This window comes from Coenobita brevimanus, chromosome 25 (assembly GCF_032717465.1).
Source record: "Coenobita brevimanus isolate Jiangsu-jjx chromosome 25, ASM3271746v2, whole genome shotgun sequence".
Taxonomy (NCBI): domain Eukaryota; kingdom Metazoa; phylum Arthropoda; class Malacostraca; order Decapoda; family Coenobitidae; genus Coenobita; species Coenobita brevimanus.
In genome coordinates, this window is record NC_136978.1 from 17,001,522 (window position 1) to 17,025,555 (window position 24,034).

General features: G+C 40.9%; 1 non-coding gene across 1 annotated transcript; it reads right to left on the reverse strand.

The window, feature by feature from the left end:
* Positions 1-588: 588 nt before the first annotated feature.
* LOC145393938 (5S ribosomal RNA) lies at positions 589-707 on the reverse strand. Its single transcript, XR_013896289.1, has one exon. It is a non-coding gene; the product is annotated as a 5S ribosomal RNA (ribosomal RNA).
* Positions 708-24,034: the final 23,327 nt, after the last annotated feature.

The following is a 24,034-nucleotide window of genomic DNA, read 5'->3' on the forward strand; positions in this document are numbered from 1 at the left end:
AGTATATATTCAAATGAGTGGAAGTGGATTATGTCTGCTCGGTAATCCCTCCAGGACTCACTCAAGTGCGCATCATTCACCGTGGCAGGGAAGGACTTGTTAACCCCTTCAGCACAAGGATGTTTTTTGTTCGTGCTACCTCTAACCAATTATTTTCAATTTAAGAAAGGCCTCTCTCATCCCTTTCCTTCTGGTAAACCATTTCCTAGATCTTCAGCATGAGGGCAATTTTTTCATTCATTCATTCATTGCCAGACGCCATGTATCCCAAACGGGGTGACCAAGGGCTTAGAGTTAATTGTTTTACAGGGAGGGGCACTAATCCTCCACCAACCCCACTTGACACGTAGGGATGAAAAAGTAGGCAAGTTTGGAAAGTAGCTTGAACCTCGGCCAGCCAATGTGGAGCTGGGAGTGGATCTATCTCGGTCTTCCTCGCTTCCTTTTAAAATAATAATCTATATTATCATCATCATTGCCAGACGCCATGTATCCCAAACGGGGTGGCCAAGGGCTTAGAGTTAATTGTTTTACAGGGAGGGGCAATAATCCTTCACCAACCCTACTTGACACGTAGGGAGAACGTTATGCCACCAGCATCTGGTGTTCCCAGGCGGTCACCCATCCAAGTACTAACCAGACCCAACGTTGCTTAACTTCGCTGATCGGACGGGAAACGGTGTACTCAACGTGGTATGGCCGTTAGAGAGGGCAATTTTACGCCCGAAATAATTCCAAGTGAGGTTGTTATGATTTGGTCGATGTGTGTGTGAGAGAGAGAGAGAGAGAGAGAGAGAGAGAGAGAGAGAGAGCAAAATACTGTCACAATGGTTTTATCCGATTTTAACCAAACTTACGAGTAGTACTAGGGTTCAGGGATATTCTGTGGATGCAAATACTGTTTTCGAAAACAACACGCCAGAGGTAAAGAGCATAGGGCTAGGTCAAATTTGGCCCACTTAGGTCAACTTACAGTTATATCCAACTATACCAAACTTGGTGGAAAGGTTAAGGTAATGGAAGAGCGAAGGAATTCAGTATTAAGGACAAGGAGGAGGACTATTCTAAGTATAGAATACTGACTTTGTCCTATGACCCTGACCGTGAACAGATTACTCTCTGAATCGAACAGAGTCATTCTTGTTTAACCGTTAATCCTTCCACCACGCTTGATTCAAATCAGATCAGAAGTGTTTGAGTTGACTCTGCGCAATGATCTTGATCTTTGACTGTTTTCAAAGTCGAATCTCTCTATTCTTGTTTTTACTTGAACCCTGCTACAAAGTTTAGTCTACATCATATACAAATTTTTGCTATGCCCTTGCCCTGTGACCTTGTCGATAAAAAGAAAGTGGTAAAGAAAAGTTCTAAATGTTGATTCAGAATTCTGTCTCACGTACTGACATTATGCTACCCGATAAGCTATAAAAATGATAACTGCATGCTAATAAAATCACGTAAACATATCGTGCAGCTCGCTAGACACAAAATGATACCGTAGCTGATATTTCAGAATTTCAGCTAAAACATTATGTATATCAGAGCAGGTAAGAATGATGAGGAGGGATTTCTCTGGTAACATCGTTATGCAAGTTATTTATAATAACTACATGTTCATAGGCGAGAAGTTGAAAGCGATAAATATTTATGTCGCATACATAAACATTTCCCATGTCGTGGAAACAGAAAATAATATCGCACTTTTTAATATATATATATATTTTTTAAATGCCATGTAAATTGGCAACTAGAATATCGTAAGTGTAACTGAAACAGCTAAATATTGGCTAAAATCGTTTCGCTACTTGAGGAAACAAAATGAGAAGAGGGATTAATTTTGCCATTCTCAAAGACATTGCAACTGGATAAACGGAAAATCGCAATTGAAGTATTTAAGTATCGCCTAAAAGATTTACGTGTCGGGAAACAGAAAATGATGTGAAATCTGACTCGTATAAGAATATCTATCATGCAGCTTGAACAATGGAATATCATAACAGAGCTTTATAATTTTCCCTTAAAAACGTTTCATCTGACGCAGAAGCAGAAAATGACGGTGAAATGTGTCTCGCCTAAACAATTATGTAATTAGATTGACAGAAAATTACGACAGAGACTGAAGCCCCTCCTAAAGAACGTCTCTCATTTCAGATGATGGAAAAATGATAGTGAAATTTGCGTCAACTTAGCCGTCATGCAACTCGATAAACAGAAAATCATGACTGAAATGAGTTAGTGTTACCTCAAAACAGTTGACATATCGGAGAAAACAGATCATGAGCGCTGTGCCGTAACATGGTTTGATGTAGGCGATGTGACACCTCTTTCTTAGCGAAAAATTCTCCTATTACATACTTCTCCTCTTTTCCCGCGAACGCCACATCATTTTATTAGGCTGAGTAAACCCTGGGAGACTGAGAGTGTTAATGCAGTTTTCATGCCTGACATTAATATTTCTTCAAGGATATGTGCTTTAAACCCTCACTGGCCTCAGTAATAATAAGGCGTTCGGGCCTGATGGGGTCCGTCATGTTCCTCTCATGAACTATATTTACGTACTAACGTCCTGCCTAACTTAATTTTATTGCCTTTGTCTGTCAGCTTGTACACCTTCCTTTCTTGCTGGAAATTGCTCTCATTCAGCTTGTCTCTAAGAAAGCTGACCGTTCCCAGCCCTTAAACTATCGCCCAGTTGTTTTAATTTCTTATAATTTTACGGAGTCGACTCTGTCCTTAGCAGAAAACATATAAAACACCATTCCTCTTTCCTATCACAACCTTCTTTCTGACGGTCCTGTGATACACTCAGCTGAATAAAATCTCATGGTATTAGCTGGGATATAGTACTAGAGTTATGCTGACGTTGAGAGAGTTCATAATTAATTTTTAAAGTGTGCTAGAAGCAGTTTTTTATCATAATGGTTGAAAATTAATGAGGTCCTCAAGGGGTAAAATGAGAGAGAGAGAGAGAGAGGCAGCCCTTGGGACATTAATTAACTGGTATAATTTATTCACCACCAGGACTCCTCACACACTATTTCCAAGATAATTCCTTCGCTCTCTATATATAACGCTGGTATTTGGTATTTATCTCTCTCTCTCTCTCTCTCTCTCTCGTGTGTGATACGCCACTAGCAAACGTAGTCACCAAACGAAGTATCTACTCCACTGTCTTTAATGTGACTGGAAAAGAGTGATCAGGTTGGGCTCGTACAGTGTTTGAAATGGCTTTGGAGAATTCGTAACAACTTCCCCTGTGCAGTTAATGCTGCACATCAGTATCCACATCAGTATCCACGAGTACCGGTATGTTATTTATGCAAGTTTTGTCGGTAGTACTGCGACGGAAAAATAACATGCAGGAGAATGTTAAGGTTAACACCTAAATCGCTAAGGAAGAGGTGCTACGAAGCCTCCTAGAAAGCTTACTAACACCTCTTCCATACCGATTTATTTTTATTTTGCTCTGTTATTATATTCTTGTGTGTGTTTCATGCACTCTATGTCGATATTGAGGAGACAAAAGAGTAGGAAGCAAACCAGGGGATATTAGTTTGGAAAATAAATCGTTAAGGAAGAGGTGCTAGGGAGCTTCCTTACCCGACGAGAATACGGGCTCTTATATTTACAGTGTCGTGTGTTGTTCAAAGGGAATGATTGTACCAGGACAAGGAAGTGGTATTTACTGCTAAGATGCAGTAGGTCGCCTCTACTTGCACTCTCTTAAGGCATAAAGACTAACACATCATCCTTAGCGATATATTTTTTGAATATGGCTAGTTGATATCGTTTTGTACGCTATTTATGCGAAGGACGGCGATATTGGAAGGATTTATGTAACAGAAGTGGACAGAAAGGTATAATTAAGAGTATAAATCGCTTAGGAAGAGACGGTAGGGTGCTTCCATAACCGACAAGACTATGGACCCAAGTCTTCTCAATAAACATTTTTATCAGAAGACAAAGGACGTACGTTATTATTAATTTTATTGTTGCTTTCTCCAGGCCATTATATTCAGCTTAGAAGAATCTGTCTGAACTAGATGGCTGTGACAGGGCCTTCCTTAGCATTTTCACCACCAAGGTCTCTTTTATGTTGGATTAAGTCGTCCGGGAACAGCAAGAATATACTACAAGAATTCGTCTTCGCGCTGAGGTGATTCAGTACGGTGTAGAAATAGGACACACAACAGGAAATTTGAAAACTCAACTTGCCGGGGCTCAGAATGTTATTATACTGTATATATAAAAATAGGAGATACATTAGGGAATTTCAAAGCTCCTTATCCCTGGAACCTCAACACCTTTTGGTTGACTATATGAGGTGAAAAGGATCTGGGAGTTACTATTGTCACGAATCAAATTCGCGACATTTTCCTTTTGTGAGAAACCACAAACTATTAGTGGAAAACTCACTGTGTATCGTTCAGTTAACCGTTTCTCTCTCCATTTCGGTGGTATAATTTTTTCAAAACATTCGTCACTGTTTCAAAAGTGACCGATCTAATGCACGTCATTAAGTGCTGTACTGAGCGATATTATTGTTTCTTTATTGTTCGCCCTTGCTTGCCTCAACCGTTGGCCACGCCTTCTTCCGCTGGCCTGTGCATTACCCCATACGTCGTATTTGAATCAGTCTTTTGTCTGTCGCGACGGAGTGTGGTTCTGTGCTCCAGTATTGAGTGAGAGAGGTCTTCTAGCACCCAGATTCCACTAGACTACAGTTCTCCAGGCTCCCACCCTTCCTTGGTGATACGCTACATTGACCAGTATTTCCATTTCGTATTTTCCTAGGTTTAAGAGTTAAGTGTGCTGTCTCCTCACATGCCGGCCGGCTGCGCCGCATGTTGTTTTCCTAGGTGTAAGAATTTAGCTTTTGAGTGAGTGAGTGAGTGCGATCTTTATTTTGAATTCACTTTGAGATGTAACGTTGAATTTGTTCCTTTGTAATTAATAAATTTAACAGTTCTTTTTCTTTGAGCTTAATGTAATGTAAACTCGTGTTTCATTTCTCCATAATTAAGCTTATTTCCCTTATAGCTCCTAGCTTGCATAAACGCTTTGCTATTCATAACTGGTACTTAGGCCAGTCTTGTATTGAGCTTAAAATCCGTTGTGCCTTCTAGGAGTTAACGCATCCGCATGAACCTGATATTATTAATAGTATTAGTTATTTATTGTCAGGGGTGAAGTAACTTTCTCCAGAGGCTAACAGTACTAATAAACAGCAATTGTGAGTAATTGGTCTCTGCTGTGTACTGTTGAGAAAGTTTATAAATTCTCCTTCTGAGAGAATCGGCGAAGCTAGCCGGCATAAAGAAATCATTGCTTGATTTAGCAAGACAATTCTTGTTCCTGCTGTTCAGTATTATTGAGAATTATCCTTTAATATTGCATTTATTTTAAAAACCCTGTGACAACTATCAGCAACGACCTGGGGAAGAATTATAAAGAATATCACCCCGTCAGTCCTGTCAGGTGATATTTAGGTTTGTTCTTACTACTTCCAGTGAGTTTCATTTGCTTCAGGTGAGATTTCTTGTACAGAAGTCAGTGAAGGCTATATCCAACCCCTCTACTTCAAACCGTCTTATATTAGTTGAATAAAATCGTCCAGCAAAAATAAGTAGCGAGAATAAACTTTGAAAATACATCACTGGGTTGAGAGAGTAACTTGGTAATCGTCTCATTGTCACAGCATCTCTTGCATTAAATATCAGCTGCCCCCAGACGATTTCATTCAGCTTAGTGACTATACGAGCTTGGGAGTGCTAATACTATACTCTTTTTACTCCAATTTGGCCTAAACTTACCATCCCTGCCTCTTGAATATTGACTTATAGCAAAAGATTATCACCAGAATATAAGGCTAGTCATGAAGAGATGTTATGGAAAGGACGTGAAGCCACAGTATTGGCTTTTTCTGCGCTGAGGTACGTAAAATAAGCTGCAAAAGGACGAAACTGTGGGCCAACTTAAGGTGAAAGAAATGTAGTACCATTAACCCTGTCATGGTCGGAACAACTCTAACACTGTATTGTAACTAACCCCAGACGAGTGTATTGATCTTGGAGTGAGTCTTAGGAGCCTTAGCGTCAACAAACATACAGGTTAAACAAGACTCCATGATAGTTAAGATTTTTCTCCGATAATATACCGTTTTTTTTTTCCCCCTTAATATTCACTCTTATTTTGGCGGTGAAGTATTTGATAGTGTATGAATGAAGGCAGAGATATAAAAAACAATATTATGCATACTTAAAGCTTGAAAAAGTTTATAAATACGGTCTCTGAAAAGCCTGGAAAAAATATGGGAGGGAGTAACAAGGCTAATGGCACGCTACGGTAGGCATCACGGGGAAGAACCACACACACACACACACACACACACACACACACAGAGCAACACGAGATATTGATATATCTTGGGTACTGTGCTCTGCAATCCGGTATTATCAACCCTTTCAGTACGATGATGCCCCAGTTTCTGTTCATACTAATGTCTCCAGGCTATTTTTTTTCGGCTATAAAGCTTTTAGAACTAGAAGGATTAGATACGGTGTTGACTAGCTTATTCTTTACTATGACATCTTTTTTATGTTCGTATCTCCAAACGATTTTATTTAGCTCAAACGATACTTTCTAACTAGAGGGGTTGGCGTAGGTATAGCTGTCATTCATTCCTTCACTGCTAAATACTCTAAGCTGAATAATATTCTAGTAAATGCAAAAGTGAACTAGAACAAGCTCGTTTGTCGATCGAGTACCTGCGTCGTACCAGTATAACCGTCCTGATATGAACAGTAGTCGTTATGGTGTATGGTATTCCCAGCATGCACTAACTGGGAACAAATTAGGTGAGAAAAGAGCTCCGGATTATAATTATGACGATGATGATGATGATACAAGCAGACCACTTAAAGTACTGCTATCATTTTTTTTTTATTATTCCACTTTGTTTCTCACTATGTGGAATTTTAGGTTTGGTCATGTTCGTCCATCCGTACGTCCGTTCCACGCTGTATCTCAGAAACCATTTGTTGGAAATTTCTCATGTTTTGTATGATTGTAGGGCCGGACAGGCGGTTGATGCCCGTCTTTTCGAAATTTTGAGAAGATCCAAGGTGGGCGACTTATTACCAATTTTCTATTTTTGACATTTTAAATCCTCAATATCTCCTTTACTTTAACAGACAGGATTACAGGCACAGGAAGTCGTATACAGTGAGTCCCAACTTTGCTCTATATAATTGACTTCGTTGCACTACCACCATAAAGTATGTGATTCATAATTTTCTTTTTCTTGGCTGTGGAATATAGTCTCTCTGGGACTTGTTTTTTTAATGCCAGGTTCAGATCCAGTCAGAGCAGCCAAGGTCATTTTTCGTTGAGCGGGGTTAGCTTTCACCCATTGATGGTCAGTTTGGGGGCCACTCGGGTTTATATGATCCATGCAGGTCAGTCTGGCTCTGTTAAATGGAGTTCAGAGCCATTCGGATTAGTTAAATTCACTCAGGTCTACAATTATCCAAGTCCATCAAATTGAGGTAAGATCAGTGAAGGTCTTTTAAGGTCTGTCCAGGGCCATTTAAGGCCATTTAGCTTCATTCAAGTTTATCTTTGCCACTTAAGGCCTAGTTGGGCCCATAACATCCTTCTATGCGTAGTTAGGTAATTTCAGGTCAGTTTAGGACAGTCCATATCTAGTTAGATCCACTCAGGTCTAACTAGGTCGTTGAAGGCCAGTCAGGTCCGATTCATTCCATCCCGTTCAGTTTCGGTTCATCATGGTCATTCACATCCACCCCGACTCGTCAGATCAATACAAGATCATTACGGACCAACTAGGCCCTGTCAGGACTGACAAGGTCGATCAAGGTTCATCTGTGCCGCTTGAGGTGTGGTCAGGCCTACCGCATTCATTTTAGCAAAGTCAGGTCATACCAGGGAAGTTTGGGTTCATTTTTATCTAGATTATTCCCTTCATGTCGAATTAGGGTCACACAGGTCATTGATGTGCATTCAGGCCCGTTGTATCCACTGAGGGTTTAGTCGGGTGGAGTCATGCTACTTCAGATCCATCCGAGCCCATTTAGATCATTGAGGGCCTTCATAGCCTCTCGGACCCATCATCAGGTCCAGTCATGTATTCAGGACTGCTTAGGTTCATTCTAGTTATTGTAATTCATTTCCGCCATGTTCTGAGCAACGCAATGTATGTATTTCAGGACAACTTTAACCAGTTTAGGTCCTTGCATGTCACTTCAGGTCCTTCAGGTAGATTTAGGTCAGCATACAGGTAGATGGATTTACTGTAGGTTATAGTTGTGAAGGCGTGTGGCAGAACCCTATCAGTGTATGATTTCTGTGATATGACACTTCAGGCTTTCCAGGTCTTTTTAGATTCTTATATCAGTGTATGATTTCTGAGATATGACACTTCATGCTTTTCAGATCTTTTTAGATTCTTTTAGGGTCCATCAGACGGATTTATGGCAATGCGTATCGTTGCGGGTCATGTATATGGATGCATGTACCATAAATCCGCCAAATAGGTGTAAAGGTTACTGAGATACTCATGTCTTTCAAGGTTCGATGATGTAGGTAAAGATAAGTGACTGGAATCATGGTGGGTGGTGGCACTCGATGGGGGAAGTACGCCTTGTAATAATTATGAGAGTTGTAGGTAGGCTGGTAATCGAAATAGCTGTTGATATAATACGCATCAGAACATAAATGGGTAGGACAGACGGACAAGTGTGGATAGGATGGACTAGGATGGCGGTGGGTATTAGGGCACACTGAGGGATGTATATGCCTTGGAGATGGATGTTGGAGGTAGGCTGGTAAGGTGCAAGTCGGGAGAGGAGAGGGGGGTGGAGTAATATGTGGGTAGTGTGGGCAGAAAAAGTGTGTGGGGTGGTGGAAGGTGGACTGTGATGGTGATGGGCGGTGGGACAAGGCAGGACAACTACATCCTGTGAATATGGACGTTGTATGAGGGGAGGCATTTTGAGGGTGAGAGCGGATACCTCTTTAAAGGTCGATATGGGGAGTAGAATTGTTGTGGGTTTCATGGAAAGAGATGTGTGGGATGAACTGGGATAGTGTTGGATGGTGGGGTAAGGTGGGCTGAACCCACTTTGTTACTATTGTTGATCAAACTCAGTCTGTCTGGCCGAGCAGACTCACCAACCCCAGGCAGGTAACCTCCTGTGCAAGGTCCTCACGTGCAGTGGACCGATGTTCCCTTGCAGTTACAGAGCCCCGCAACTGTGAGGCACGGGGAAAAGTGTGGAGGTTTAGCTCCTGGATGGATGCCGCATTTGCCTTTCTCCACCCAGTTAGCAGGGGCTCCATTGCAGACTCCACATCACCCTATTATCTGGATATATGATTACCACCCTGCATTGTACATGGTTTCCTGGGCAGAAGAATAACTTTAGTCCTGTCACTCAGTGTAGAGCCACCTGAAGTGGAAAGAAGAGTAATAAAAAGTGACAGAAAGGAGAGGGACGAATATGAAGAGAGAAGGGCAGACACAGAAACAGAATGAAAAACATGAAGGAAGATGTAGGCAGCACTACATGAAGTGAGTGGATGATGGTCGCCACCGCCTACCACCGCCCACCTGGTGAAGGTGGCTGTTATATGACGAGTGTTCGGTCAGTATCTTCACTCTGATGACGCAGTTTTATTTCATTCCTTCTCTCTCCTAACGCTGTTATGCAACTTGAAGATCAGACAGTTTCCCCATAGATTTAAAAAAAAAAAAAAAAAGTCTGAGGACAGCAAGAATAAAATGAAAGGTACATTATCGAACTGAATGAGTTAAAAGTTCGACTGAGGTTGGAGGGGAGAAGGAAAGGGGGGGGGGGTAGACAATGATGGTGACGAGTGGAGGGGGAGGGCAGGGTAATACAACCTGTGAGATGGGCATTTGAAATAGTTCCATATGGGGATCCGGAATGATGTTTTTAATGCAGTCTCCAAACAGAAGAATACCAGTGACAAGAAATAAGCTGTCGCTTCTTGCATCAAGTGCTTTATTTTCTCACTAGTCTTAAACTTGTTACCACCAAGCAGTTTGACTAACTTAGGAGAGACTTTCAAACTGAAATGCTTAGATGCATCAGTCACTACCTCGTTCAGTTATGAAATTTCTTTCTAAGTTGCATAAAATCATCTCTTTGGTAGTCAGAATACAGAAAATGTGTAATCGGAAGGAGGGTGTGAAAGACGAAGGTAAACTGTAGAAGGTCATCACAGCTTTTCCATTTACCACTCTTTCTATGATAAACAGTTCTCTATTTACCACAAAGTTCTCTGATAAATAGTACTCCATTTACATCAAATTCTACGAAAAACAATTCTCCATTTGTCTCTTTCCATTTTAAACAGTTTCTCATTTGCAACAATTTCATTGATAAACAGATGCCCGTTTGCCACCGTTCCAAGTGATTCTCCCTCATTTTCACGCCACATCGGCAAGACAGTTTTCCAGAGGCACCATTAATTTTACGACGCCACAATTCTGGCTCTCAAATCGTCATTCTAAAACAGTTCTCTTCTCACTGATTTTGAACCCCTTCAGCTTGAGGCTACTGTTTATATTCTCTGCAACTGCTACACTATTTTATACGCAATTCTTACTCTCTCCAGACGATTTCATAGCTCAGGAGGAACTCTATTTATTGGAACGGTTTTATATAAATTTAACCGACCCCTTTACGACTAGGGTGTTCGCTTTTTATCTCGTCTTTATTATTTACACTTTCTTCCTTCTCCACTCAATCACTCACTCCTTCCCTCCCTTTCCGTCAACTCTTCTCCCAGCCCTCTCATTCCTTCCCATCTTTCCTCATCCCAGCTCACTCATTCCCTTCTATCAGCTTTTCTTCCTTCAGTCCTCCTTCCAAGCTTTTCCCTATCCTTTCCACTCATTCATTCCCTCTCCCTCACCTCGGTTACCCCTCAGATTATTTTTTTCCTACCATTACTTCCTTCCCAGCTCTTCTTTGCCTTTCCAAACCTCATATCTCCTACCATCTCTCCTCCATTTTCTCTCTCTCTTGTAAACCATATTTTGTTTCTCATTTATTCATAGTATCCACCATTGTCTCATTCTTTTCCTATTCCCTCTCATCCTGTCCTCTCTCACTCATCCCTCACCTACCTTCCTTCACCTCATCTCCTCTCCCAAGCCCCCTTCCCGTTCCCTTTCCCCTCTCAGTCTTACCTGTCTTCCTGCATTCACAATAAATCTGTGACTAATAATTTCCTCTCATTCTTCATCCACCTTTTCTTCTTCTCCCTTTTCACCTCTGTTTATCTTCCTCTCACCCACTTTCACCTCACCTTCACCCAATTTCACTCCATCACCCATCCCTTGTCAACCCTTTACATCACTCATCCCACCACTTTCCCTCGTCCTTTCTCACTCTTCTCCAACCCTTCTTATTATTTCTGCTACCTCTCATTCACTCCTCACCCCCCCCCCCTTCCTTTCTTTTCACCCATCCTCTTCTTTTCTTACCCTCACTCTCACCCCAAACAACACAGCACATTTTTCAGCCGGCCGAGTGCCACACCACACAAGTCCCTCCCACACCGTGGCGGAATTTTGCTACACCAAGTACAGTCAGAACTTATTCATGCTTGGAATAAACTTGGAGTAATGTGAGAATGACCGATGTAAATCATAAAACATAAATGAGCTGAAAAAAATCTTGAAGGAATAAGCTAAGTAAAATCAGAATATACTCAAGCTTTGCACAAACTAAAGATTTCGGAATAAGATGAAGTTTAGAGTAAATAATAAAGTCGAATTCAGGATAAATTGGAAGTAAGGAAAGAACTGAGTAAAAAAAGTGCTGACCTGGAATTAGAATATTCTTGGAATAAACACAGAATGGTCCGAGTGAAACAAATTAATCTGAATGTACGATAAATAGTATAAAGTGAGAATAGAATAAATTAGTCTTACTCGGTTTGTCTGGAGTGGCCCCTGAGTCAACTAAGAATATACCCAGAAAAAATCTGGGATAGAAATGGCGTAGCTTCAGTCCTTCAGTCTGGTGACGTCATTTTTCCTCTCCCAATCGAAACGATTTTATTCAACTGAGGGAGACTTTAAGAACTTGTAGATTAAGTTTTCATTGTACCCTCAGGTGAACGGAGTAAGGGTGTAGCAAACCCAGCAGTAATGAGTATTAGGGATGAAACTAACAATACCCACACTAAACTGGAGAGAAGCCACGAACACACGACGAATATCTAGAAAATATACAAAATGAACTAAACAGCCTGAAAATGTAAATGGTAACTGCGTGTTCTGTAGCCACGCTAGGCTGCCGAAGACGAAGCATGCGAAATCCTTGTCGTGAGCAGCTGAGTCTTTGCTGTGTACTGATTCGGGTTTTGCTCCCACTGGTAGTCTGTGTGATCACTTTTCATGCTATGAACACATTCGAATCTCGCTTACGAACCTGTAGGACCTTCTGTGGCTTATAAATTGGCTGTGCATCCAAAACCGCCGATTCCAGACACTTCATAGTGAGCACCTCTTAGGCTGTGTTATGACCAGCAGACCCCACGGGTGGCCCAGCACAGCGAAGTTTAAAAGTTCCCTCCATATCCAGTAAAAGCCTCCCCTCCCCCCTCCTCTCTCTTTCTCTCTCTCTCTCGGGGAAAAAAAAAAAAAAAAAAAAAAAAAAAACAGGGCGCTCGAGACAGGACTTGGGGATGGGTGTCAGTTGTTGGCTGGTTGGGTGTGACACACTTTTGACAACAGAGGGGTTCCCCCAGCAGACTGGCTACATATATCTATCTATCTATATATATATATATATATATATATATATATATATATATATATATATATATATATATATATATTAGGGTGGTCCACATAATACACTTTAGATTTTTGCTGCTCCACAAGGCTGCCCCTGGTCCTTCTGATAGGTGCATGTTTCTGGTAAAAATTTCATCGGATTTGAACAATATTTAGAGGTCGTACAAAATGAAGGCTTTGGGGGATATTTGACTGAAAGTGAATAAAATTCGAATAACTCCTGACACTGTTTAAATCAAATGTGTTGAATGTTTTATTAACAACTTTTAACAGCATAAAACAAAAATGTATGAATGCGAGTTCATAATTAACAAATTATTAACAACTTTCAACTCTGTATAAAACATCTATCTATTGCCAGACGCCTCAATCCCGTTTGGGGTGGCTACAAACAAATCGCCTCCACGTCGTCCTGTCCCCCGCCATTTCACTCCCCTGCTCCCAACTCACACCCCACTCTCTCATATACCTCTCCACCCCATCCCTCCATCTCATCCTCGGCCTGCCCCTCCTTCTTCCCCCCTCCACCTCACTCACATACATTCTCTTCGTCAGTCTTTCACCCTCCATCCTCTCCACATGGCCAAACCACATCAGTGTGTTCCTCATAACACTTCCTATCACATCCACATCCACACCACAACGCTTCTTTATATCCTCATTCGTCAGCCTGTCTCTCCATGTGACTCAACAGGCTTCTCTTAAATAATTCATTTCCACTGCTCTCACTCTTGACTTGTGTCCCTCCAACAACGTCCAAGCTTCACTTCCATACGTTAGAGTTAGTATCACAATACTGTCATGTAACTTTTTCACTTCCATGCTCACTTCCCTGTTTCTTATCACTGCTTTCAAAGAACCAGCAACCTTACTTCCCTGCTGCACCCTTTCAAGCACTTCACCCTCCAGACCTCCATCCTTACTCATCAGACTACCCAAGTACTTAAACGTACTCACATTTTCCAATTCCTCACCTTCCAACCTCGCTGTACATTCACTGACTTCACCTCTCTCAAAGACCATCACTTTACTCTTCCCTACATTCACCTTTAGATTCCGTTTCTTGCACACTCTCCCAAACTCATCCACCAAGCCTTGCAGCTCCCCTTCATCTTCACTCAACAACACAGTATCATATGCAAACAACAGTACAGGGAGTTTCCAAACACTATCCTCTCTCACCAGGGCCACTCCAACATCCACTACCCTACCTTGTACCTCTTTTATTACCCCATCCATGAACAGATTGAACAATCATGGAGACATGACACATCCCTGTTTCAACCCAACCTCCAAAGAGAAAAATTCACTTAGTTCACCATCCACATGCACTGCAGCCTTAGCACCATCATACATACTCTTCACAGCATTCAACAACTTTCCATCTACTCCATATATTCTTAATACTTTCCACAATCCTTGTCTATCCACCCTGTCATATGCTTTCTCCAAATCCATGAAAGCCGCATACAACTTCTTTCCCTTCTCTAGAAACTTTTCCACTAAAGATCTAAGAATGAATATCTGATCTACACAACCTCTTCCCTTCCTAAAGCCTCCCTGTTCTTCTCCAACTAATTCCTCTGTTCTTTCTCTAACTCTCTCAATAAGTATCCTACCATACACATTTCCTATTATACTAAGAAGACAAATGCCCCTATGATTACCACACTCTTCTTTTTCCCCTTTTCCATTGTACAAGGGAATAATTATACCTGACTTCCAATCCTCCGGGACTCTACCTTCCTCCCAGGCCAATCTGCACATCTTCCACATCCATTCTACTAGTATCTCTCCCCCATGCTTCAGCATTTCACCACACACTCCATCAATTCCTGGGGCTTTCCCCAATTTAACACTCTTCATTGCTTCCACAACTTCTATCCTACTGATTTCTTCCTGTCTTCTCATCTCCCTCCTCCCAGCCATTCCCCAGCCACTTATACTCGCATTGCTTCCATGCTGTATGTTCAACAATTCCTTAAAGTGTTCTCTCCATCTGCTCACTCTTTCTCCCTTCTCCACTAGTAATCTACCATATTTATCTTTCACTCCCCTGTTAACCTCACTTCCACCCTGTCTTACTCTTTTCACCTCTTTCCAGAACATTTTCTTACAGTCCCTCCACTTTACATTCAAATTCCTTATCCACTCTCTTCTTACTCTCTCTTACTAATCTTTTCACCTCCCTCTTTCTTTCTACATATAACTCTCTCTTCCGCCTCTCAACTTCTTCCACGCCCCTATTTCTCATCCATTCGTTGTATGCTTTCTTCTGTGCCACAGTCTGTCTCACCTCTTCAGTCCACCACGCTGTTCCTTGAACCCCCCTCCGTCTTCTCTTCCTCCCACACACCACATCACATGCTGCACATATTTCTTCTGTAAATATCCTTCACACACCTTCCACGTCCCCCATCTGCTCCAATTTTGTATTTGCCCAATCGTTCCTCCACTTCTCTCTTATACTCTGCCTTTTTCTCATCCTCATGTAACCTTTCCACTCTCCTTGCAAATACTCCTTCCTCTCGTATAAAACAGAAATGTATAAATGATTGAGTTCATTATACCTGAGCGTTCTGTAATGACGGTATAACATGCTACATATTAATTTCTAGTTATGCACATACTGTATATCTTTTACTTATTATATAATTAACTTTAAGAGTTTAAGTTAAGTTCACCGAAAGGTGTAAATACTTTATTGTGGCAAAACTGCTGATTCATTACAAGATGGGTATATTTGCCTATGAATTCTGACTGTTTGTAACAGAAACTGCTTCTGGTCTTCATATTATGTCAGTGTATTGTTGTAAGACTGAGAGAGACCAATGCCTCTTTCTGCGCAATTATTCACTACTTTTACTCCACAGATTTTCGTCTGTATGGCAAGATAAGTGTCATGTGCTAGATAGGTTGCAGGGTCATTGTATAGAAATTCTAACTCTTCACTTTCTATTGTTACCAGGTTAAAGAGTTTCCTTGACTTGCATGTAATGTATGCTTCTGCTGGATGACTAGTGTCAAATTTTGTGGCTGGGATGCCATGTGCACAGTCTGGTTTTGGCGTTGTCTAAGTTTGCAACCATTGCAGCCTTTGTTTCATTGTTTACAGAGTTGTCAAACAGAGCCATTGGTACTAGGTGTTAAGACAAATACCAGAGATGTCGCTTGATTGCTTTCAATGTCTTTGCTCTAATACTGACATTAGAATATGACCGAAGCATGTTAATCAACTTTAGATCATTGAAAGGGGTCCTTTGTGAGATTGGATCTTCATGCCAGAATCTAGCATACATCACAGAGACAAACAGTCCAACTTTCAGTAAGCCTTTTAATTCACGAACAGTGAGCTTAAACTGAAATCTAAGGTGCAATATTTTCAAAGCATATATTTGCTTTCATCATCCAGCGAGCATGGTGTATGGCACCAGGGGCACAAAATCTGTATACTGCCCAGAAATATTAGATACAGCTCCAGAAATTCCTTGTAGTCTTCACGTGGATGTTCTTTTATTGCATATGTGTAGTATGTTATCATTTCACTATGCAGAGATTCTCGAGTGGAGCTAAACATATCATCGTTTCCTTGCTGAAAAACTTCTTGATTGATCTTGCCCTAGCATATCTGAAAACATTTGATTATCCGTTCATTTCGAGATGCCTGGACACACTGCTTTTGAAAGACTGGAGATCAGAGGAAGTAGGAAATACAGAGAGAGGGAGACAGTTTCAGAGTTGGCCTGTTGCATAAATGAAGGACTGGGAGTAGCGGTTAACTCTAGCATTAGGGAGTTGGACAGAAAAGGGATGAGAGTTTGTTGCTAGACGGGTGCTACGCGCCCGTCGTAGAGGTGGAAGGATGCAAGCAGACAGGAGGAGCAGTGACTGTTGAAGTAGCGATAAAAAAGAGATAAAGATGGAGCATAACTGTGGCCTGTAAAGTGCCAACGAACAGACATACGGCTGGCGAACAGACGAAATACTCTTATTCTGGGTCAGCCGCCCAAAGACCTAGATTTCGTCATCGGAAATAAACAGTCACGTTTGCCAGAATGCTGGAGAAAATTAATATTCACCTTAAACCGTGAATACATAAGGAAGGAAAATAGAAGCAATGGACTGGAGGTGCTCTCTTTAGTGGAATAAACTGAACAAACTGCCACGATATTAATAGTGTTCGAGAAGCTAGTATACAGAATTAATCCGGAAAAAAGAAGGAAGCCGAGTTAAATAAAGAATACTGTAATCTCTCAATGAAGGAAAAAGAAATAGTGCTTATAATAAACTCGGAATAAAGGAAGTTAGAAGAAAGTGGCAGTTTTGTGGAGTTAATATCTTTAGTGGAGTAAATTAATCTTATTTTCTCAGTCCATTATGAAGCTTTTGATATGAGTAAGAAAACTAAAGAATACATTATCTTAATCTTAAGACTACAAAGACGCCCTTTTTATTACTTCTCAACAGCCAGACGATTTTGTTAGTTAGAGATGCTCTTCGAGCTTCATGGAGGGCTTAGATACTGCCATAAATAAATCTGTCTGGCTGCAGGATGAATGCAGTGACATCGTCGAGCTACGGTTGGTTGCTTTGTGTTGCTTATATCTAATTGTCCGTTGTAAAGTGGAATATGATTATAAAGAAAATATTTTATTTATATTATTCAAAAAATAATCGAGATACTGTCTAATCTTTCTGCAGCGACTGGCTTATCTAAAGTTTAATCATTTTACGTGAGCCGGATATAATACTTTAAATTCAGTTTCCGCAACCAAGTGATTAATTGGCGAACGTGCTTCACCAGTACTCTCGCATTCTGTGTGCTCTATATAAGGTACCTAATTTACTTTAAAAGCCTTGACCATGATAACATAATTTGTATTTATTTTTACCAGTCATCAGACGAACTGTGTTGTTGCTACTGCTGTATACCACCAGGCGATATTATTACTAATACTACCACAGTCATACGGATGTATTATCATTGTAAGACAGGAGGTTTCACAAAGCTTAGTGAAACCTTGTAGTTAACATCTCCAGTAAGACGATCTGTTGTATAAAATATTCTTCCAATATCCAAACGAGTATATTCAAATTATAAAAGACCTTTAGAACTGGACTGAATTAAGTGAAGGTGTTAATGAGGGCTATATCTAACCTGAGTTCGGAACAGCCTTTCTTCAGATTAATAACAGCGTTTGAATATGGCCCTAATGAAACGAAAAATACGTCATTACAGTAATTGGATTGAGAAAATTTTCCCACCAGGGGTGTTTTATGCAGTCTTAAGTTTTTTCATATCTGGCTAAAATCATCCGGTGGTGCCAAGCATGATGTATATAAAAAACGACATTAGAGACGAGGTTATATGAAACTTCAATAACACTGTAAAAAGCTACGGCGATGGAATATATACGCACGACAGTGAAACAGGATACTCTTTTCATATCCTTTGTGAAGGGATAGAATGTGAGGAAATAAATGAAACAAGATCACCATTTAAACGAGGAGAAATGTGCGTTTTGGAGCGGCATAAGCTCTACCTCAAAACACTGGAGTAATTTAAGCGCATTTTTCCATTCTACCATTCTCGTCAAACAAAAATATATACAACAGCGAAGTATCCATGAGCCGGGTTTTATATGCTTCAGCGCCCCCCCCCCCTCTCTCTCTCTCTCACTCACTCTCTCCAATAAAAATAATTGATTAAACTGTTGAATAATATAAGATTAACAATGAGTCGGTACATGAAAATATATTCTTCAGACAATGCAGCGTATTCTTCAAACAATGCAGTGGCTGGTCCTATTCATTTTTGCAGAGAGAGAGAGAGAGAGAGAGAAAAATGAAAATTGAACAAGCAGTAAAAAACCATTACACCTAATAGCTGATCTTTTGCTGTAAACACCCACTGCGCAGTCATAGGTTTTTCACTTACTGATCTTTTCACTATGATAACGCCTTTATTTTTTGTTTCTGCTACTTGCTCTTACTTTACGACGTCATTTATTGACCCTTTTTTTTTTTTTTTTTTTTTTTCCACCATCTGATCATACTAAGGTCAGGGGAAAGAAAGATAACCCTTCCAGCCGGGAAAGCCTCCTAAGTTGAATGTGATCGTTTGCCGTTAGCAAGAATATCATTAACAAGAAATAATCAGAGTGAGACTTCAGAAAAACCTATTTCCTATTTATCAGCAGCATTAGTGGAATGAAAAGTCAAATTATCTTTTTCTCGCTTCCGGGCGTAGGGACCCGAGGCTAGGCTATCATTAGTCCACAGCACTTTAGGGTAGGAAACCGACCTACGTCCCAAATGGCGTCTACATTCTACATAAATTGTAAAACCTCTGGCCACCCCTTGGACTCCAAAGTCCAACTACAGCACCAAGGCCACGGTGAGCACCGAGTCTCCAACTAGGGCGTTCTACCAATCCCGCCACCAGTTGCCTAGCAGGATTAATGAAGACTGTATTTAATCCACCAAGTTCTAAATGTATCCCCTAAGCTCAATGAGGTCGTCTGGACATCGCAAAAAGAAGACATAAAAGACGCCTCAGCTGTGAAGCAGTAAGAACCTTGCTTAATACGTTCAACGAGGCAGATTTATGTCAGCTGGTATGCGCCTGCCATCTAGCGGCTGAAATTACAACTCATGTCAACACCTGCGCCTGCCATCTAGCGGGTGAAATTACAACTTCTCTTGTCAACACCCGCAGCTGCCGGCCTCCCCACAGATATTTGCAGACACATCGTAGCCTGTCCTATTATTTCCAGCCTCACAAATTACTTTAAAGGCGCGAGATAGAGGGAACAGGAATACCGAATTGTAGGAGGAAAAGAATATAGGAAGAGATGTAAGAATAGAGACATGGGGGTGGGAAGCGTGATGAAGGCTTTGTGGCTTTCTCATATGTATTCTCATAAATTTAAGAGCTTAATACTTCCTTACTGATTTATTTTGTATATTTAGTCTTAATATTCTTTTACATGTAATTCATGCCTTATTGATATCGACATATACCGCATAAACAACATGCTAGAAAATATTTACACACGCCGAATTAAATGGCGAGGGCGAGACGATAGACAGCCTCCTTAACCGACCAGCATACAACCTCACAATGCCAAGTCATGTATATTCGCGAGCTTATGAGGCCTTGTAACACCACTTTCTTACCTGTATGTTCCTGCACATGGCACATTAATATCCCCCTGTATGCCATTTATGCAGTTTGTGTCGACATTAAGCAAATAGAACTAAACAGAGCATATTGAGGTGTAAAACGCAAAATACATAGATAAGAAAGAGGTGTTATGGGGTTACCTATGTCAACCACAATACAGCTATGTGAACACTACAATAACAACGCCCGTATATTCGCGAATTAGGGGCACCGCTTCCTTACCTGTTATTCCTGTATATCGTACGTCAATCCACTCAGTCCGAGGGAGTAATTTCCATTAAACTCAAGCTGCATCCAGACAGTTTTATTTAGCTTAGGCTAGACTTACTGAACTGCATGATTAAGATGAAGCCTTCATTAACCCATTGACTTCAACAGCCTTCTCTAAGTTGAATATATATATATATATATATATATATATATATATATATATATATATATATATATATATATATACATCATTTTTTAGCCAGAATAAAAGAGTACGACGACCTAGTGAGCGAAAGGTTTATTTACCGTGATTATGTCTTTTTCATTGTAATCAAACTACCATCAGGCAACAGTAATCACCGATTTGGTTCAACTCTGGTTGTGGAATGTTTCAGTAAAGCTATAAATAACTTCTTCAGTTTGAAAACGTCTCGCGAAGGCTAGACAAAGTATACCGATACTGGCAAAAGTATATGAAAAGACATCGCCACAGTGAAAGAATTGATGCAATATTACTTATGTATTATACAGGAACGGTCGGTAATCCGTATGAACGTGTGTGGTCTCACGTCTGGGAAGTGAGATTTCAACTTTTCCAACCTGATTGGTTTGGCAATATCTCATCGGGTTCTGACCACTTTATTCCACTGATATAGTTCAATTCACTCTTGTTTCCTCCAGACGATTTTATTAATTTCGGGAAGACCTCTTGTGGTGAGGGAGTTGATGAAGGCTATTGTCTAACCTTTATAGTTCGAAAAGTGTCTCGAAGTGAATAAAGTCGTCTGGAAATGGCAGGAATAAAACTAGAAAATACGTCATCGGATTCAAGGGATTAACATTATTTTGAGATATAAAAGAGCTGGTGACCGCACCTATACAATGTCAGTATTAGCCCACTCGGGATCATTTTACTTTTTAGCATACTTTTGCCTCAGGGTTGAAAGTAGCTTATTATCGTTTTCTTATTTTTTAAAAGATATTGGTCGATTTTGTGGCCCCTTTTGTCCCGACATGTTCCTGAGTGAGAACTACAGATCAAGGCAGGTGGCAACCCAGCCAGGTGTAGCGTGCTGAGTGGCGCCACAGAATGTATGGCCATTTCTCACATTTCACATTGTGTGAATAACAGCTCTGTACTTCTGAGACAGTTTCAATAGTATCATAATGATGTAAATTACACAAATGAGAAAATTTATGCGCAATATGCACAATAAGTTACTGGGAGAGGGATGCTAGAAAGCCTCCTAAGCCTATGAATATATGAGAGTCGCCTGGTGTCGGTGTCAAGAGACTGAATCTTTTCAGTAAGGTGGCAGCTTTTCTGTTTTATTCTTGTTACCGCATCTCAGGTTTGTTCAGCTTACGAGAGACCCGTATTAGAGGACAGGTGAGAGAGAGCAAATTCAAGATGCCAGCTAACATTAGAACAAGTTATTCGAAGGAGCAAGGTCAGTAAATATACTTTATATATGTCTGTTGATTACTATTTCTATTGCTCAGTGTCATGTACCCAAACTCATCAGAGAGAGAGAGAGAGAGAGAGAGAGAGAGAATATAAGTGTATTCTTCTTTGGTTACAGTTTTTCATTACTTATTATAGTAACATTTACTTTATTTAATCAGTTCACCAAATTCTTAATCTTGTTCATTCTCTAACACAATTCGCAGCCCCCTCCCTGTCTGTCTTATCTGTCTTTCCATCCATCCATCCACTCTTCCGTCACCTCTCTCTCTCTCTCTCTCTCTCTCTCTCTCTCAATCAGTGTTCTTGTGCAGCTGCGTAAAAATTACATGCTTTCCACTCATTCACACTACCAATCTCTGCCTCCACCCTGCACACTCTCAGTCCATTTTGCTTTCTCATTACCTTTAAATCTAATGAAGTGAAGTGATATGGGAATGCATCTAATTAAAGGCGAAATGGTGAGTCCGGCAAACAGTAAGGTCAAAGGTGAAAGTCGGAGGATGAAAGTAAATGATGTAATTAGATGGAAGTGACTTGAGTAATGGCACTTACAGAAGGTTTTGTGTGTGTGTGTGTGTGTGTGTGTGTGTGTGTGTGTGTGTGTGTGTGTGTGTGTGTTGGGAAGACGGGGGAAGGTGGTGAATCCAAGTTAAGATTCTGTGACCGATCAGACTCTTAGACAGAATTAGTTTCCGGCAAGCCCCTGTTCACCCAGCAGCATAACAGGGAGCCTGGATGTAACACCGAATATTGCGGGTTGTATACTAGCGGAAGATTGAAACAACAGAAATTAACTGTCCGCCTTAATGGTCTCTTGCTGTCTATTAGCAATATATATTGTTTATTTTTTAATTTTTTATGTGCTGCAGCTGAATCATAATGCCAGTAGGTGAGTGTTATTTTACGTGGTAACGGTGGTCACATAACATCACTGACACACATTAAATGGCTATGATTTGTTAGAAAACATCGTAAATAGCGTAGTATATGTGACAGAATATGCCATGTAGGTCTTTCATTTACACATCTAGATTTAGACTGCAGTTGAAACACTAATGCAAAAACGGTAGTCATATTATTAATAAAAAACATAGATATACTCAAAACGGCACATTCTGTAGCTTCGATTTATTCAGGAACTAGATACAAAAGAATGGGGATCAGCGTTACTGACGTTCAAGGCCAATAAACCAATAGGAGACAAAACAGAAGATTGGTAATGCAAGACAGATGGCTGGATATACAAGATTAAATGTAGAAAAGCAATAAGAAGACAAAATAAGGAGGGTCATTGACAGGGAAAAAAGTGGCATAAATGTAGCATAAATAACGAGAGAGAGAGAGAGAGAGAGAGAGAGAGAGAGTACAGTGGCAAACAAAATCTGGGATGAAATGGACGGTGGCAGTCGACAGGTAGACAGACAGACAAAAACAGGGACAGAGATGGAGGAGAGGGAGGGGGAAGGGAAGGGCAGGAAAATGGAGAGAAGACGAGGAGGGTATGCAACAAAGGAGAGACAAGAAAGGCGGAAAAAAGTAGAAAATAGAAATGAGGAGGTAAGGGGAAGAGAAGGGGGGTTGGTAGACGAGAAAAGTGGTAAGGAGAAGACAAGAGAAGGAGGGATAAGAAAGAAATTGGAAGGAGGGAAGTGAAGAGAAGAAAGAAAATAAAGCGAAGCAGGAGAGGGAAGAGAGGAGGGAAAAAAATAGTGGAGCGAGGTGAAGAGTAAAGGCGAGGAAGGAGGCAAGAGAGGAAGGTGAAGAATGAGAAAAGAGACGGATGGAAGTAAAGAGGTAATAGATGGAAGGGAGGGAGAAGCGAAGATGAGGGACTGGAGGGAAGAGAAGGAGGGAAAGGAAGAGGGAAGAAAGAAAGGGAGGGAGATGGGCAGGGAAAGAGGGCAGGGGGCAGGGAAGAGTGGGTAGAGAAGGGGAAGGAAATGGAGGAGACAGAGAGGGAGGGAAAAGAAAGAGAGGAGAGGTGTTAGGGGACAAGGTGGTAAGGGAGGATGCAAGAGAGAGGAGGGGGAGAGAAAAGGGAAGGAGAAGAGTGAGGAGTTAAGATAAAAAGGGGGAAGGAGAGAAGAGGAAGGGAGGAAGGAGAAGTATGCAATGAAGGGAGGAGAAGAGAATAAGAAAAAGATGGAGAAATGCATGAGAGGGAACTGGAAGGAAGGAAGGGAGAAGAGAAAATTAAAAAGGAAGAGAGGGAGAGGAAGAAGATTGGAGACATAAGAGGAGGGGAAGATGAAGAGGTGCGTAGGTGTGGCCGAGACAAAGATACGATGGAGAAACGAAATTCAAGGGAAGATAA